Consider the following 2,235-nt stretch of genomic DNA (forward strand, 5'->3'; position numbering starts at 1 on the left):
CAAACTCACCCCCATTGAGTTCTGACTCACAGGTGACCCTGTTGGACGGGGCAGAACTGCCCCCTGCGGGTTTCTGAGACTGTCACTCTTTAAGGGAGTAGGAAGCCTGACCTATCTCCTGGGGAGCAGCTGCTGGTTTCAAACGGCTAAGCGTGCAGTTAGTAGGCCCACAGATAACCACTACGCTGCCAGGGCTCACGGGCCCACTTGGTGGATGAGCACCTGAAAGTGTGGGAGAATTAAACCAGATCTCCATGGTCACACCGATTGGAACCACAGTCCAGGGGAAGAAGAGTCCATGGTTGTCAGAGAGGTGGCAGAAAACGCGCAGGAAACCAACCTCGGTGGGAGGATGGGGGACTGCAGGCAGAGGACACTGGAGGGTGGAGAACATGAAGTGTGGCTCAGATGTATCTTCCTGCATTCTGACATCCGTATCACAGGATGAGGTCAGGCTTTAGCCCCAGCACTCGCGGGTTCAAACACCTCCTACGAACACATTTCTCAACCGGAAGGAAATAAGGCCAAGAGCACTGACCTCCGCATCCTACCTGTTCACCTGTTCACCTGCGGGCGCCTCACCACAGCGGCAGCTCTCCACTTCCTCCACCAAGCCTGCTGCGCTCATTTTCATCAGTAGACGGCACAAGGCACACCCCGTCAACTGGGCTCATTTCTTGAAGGAAACACATTCTTCCGGCCCTTGCCGGAGGGGTTTCCAGCCAGCCGTTGCAAGGAGCCGATCGATCGAGGAAACAGAAACAGGTGAACGCAAGCCACCGTTTTTGAGAAAGTCAACAAGCGTGTGCCTCGCGTTTAAATGTTCTCCTGAAGCATCACAAGGCGGGCTGCTTCTTCTTTCCCTTTGCTCTAGAAAGGAACCTTTTCTTACTCTGTTACCGTACCACAGCCAGGAGAAAAGTCAATAGGTCCAATCTTTATTTAATCCCACAGATTTAGGCAAAATCCAGTGAAGGAATGGCGGCCGAGAGACAGAAAACAGATGCCCGAAATTCTAGTTCGAGGTAGGTAGCACTTCTACGATGTAAATACTGTTTCTCTCACCACGATGATGGTCACCACACATCTTAATGATGCGAATACAGTAGAGAATAATTGCATCTCTCAAACTCTTACATCGTGTAGACAGTGTCCATGCTAATAATGGCACTCCCCTATAGCTATAGCCAGGATCATTCTCAAATATTACTTCTCAGTCTCCCAAACATTACTAGGATCACTCACAAAGCAATAAAGAATGTCGCAACTATAGTAAGAACAATCCTATCAATATTCTCAATTTCCCAGATACTGGCACATATCTGGCAGAGAAAGCGCTCTTGGCAGAAGGAAAGCAAATGCAGTTTATTACACTAAAAATGTCCATCAAGCTTTCCTCCTCTGTTAGCTTTTCTGTATGGATACAGCGCTCAGGCCCCCTCCTTCTCTGTGCAACCAGTTTCCATCGCTGTTTTCAAATCAGAGATAGCAGAAGAGCACCTCTGGGCTTGGGCCAGGGGGACAGAATTCTGCACTGCAGAGAAATGACCATTTTCAGTGAGAAGGAACTTGTCATTTTAAAGACTCAGAGGCAAAGAAAGACCTAAATTGGGACGCTCATCCCTGGTGGTGTAACGGTTACGCAGTGGGTTGCGACCCACACGGTCGCTGGTTTGAAACCACCAGCAGCAGTGCCAAGGAAGAAAGACTAGGGCAGAGGTTCTCAACCTTCCTCAGGCTGCGACCCTTTCATACAGCTCCTCATGTGGTCGTGACCCCCAGCCATAAAGTTATTTTTGTTGTTACTTCTTAAATGGAATTTTGCTACTGTTATGAATCAGGCGACCCCTGTGAAAGGGTCGTTGGACCCCTAAAGGGGTCATGACTCACAGGTTGAGAACTGCTGGGCTAGGCTTTCTACTCCCATAAACAGTTACTGCCTCAATGACGGTGAGTTTGGTTTCGAAGTTTACCAGCCAAAGAGAATGTCATAGAAGTGATTAAGAAACTGTTCACTGCCACGAATATTGCATTTTGATGGTTATTGTGGGCTGTGTCACATGACGGGGTCAAATGGAGACAATTCTTCTTACCAGGGCCTGCACCAGTGCCCACACTGATGGCTGATGATCAGAAAGTCCCATCTCACCCTCCAGTGACCACAAGTGTGGCTAGTCCCCCCTTGCTCCACCTACACCCTCCCATGCTGTCCCTGCTCCTCCTGAAGTCAGAAGT

Source organism: Echinops telfairi, unplaced genomic scaffold (genome assembly GCF_000313985.2).
Source record: "Echinops telfairi isolate 266 unplaced genomic scaffold, ASM31398v2 ScPeMD7_31;HRSCAF=116, whole genome shotgun sequence".
Lineage (NCBI taxonomy): Eukaryota > Metazoa > Chordata > Mammalia > Afrosoricida > Tenrecidae > Echinops > Echinops telfairi.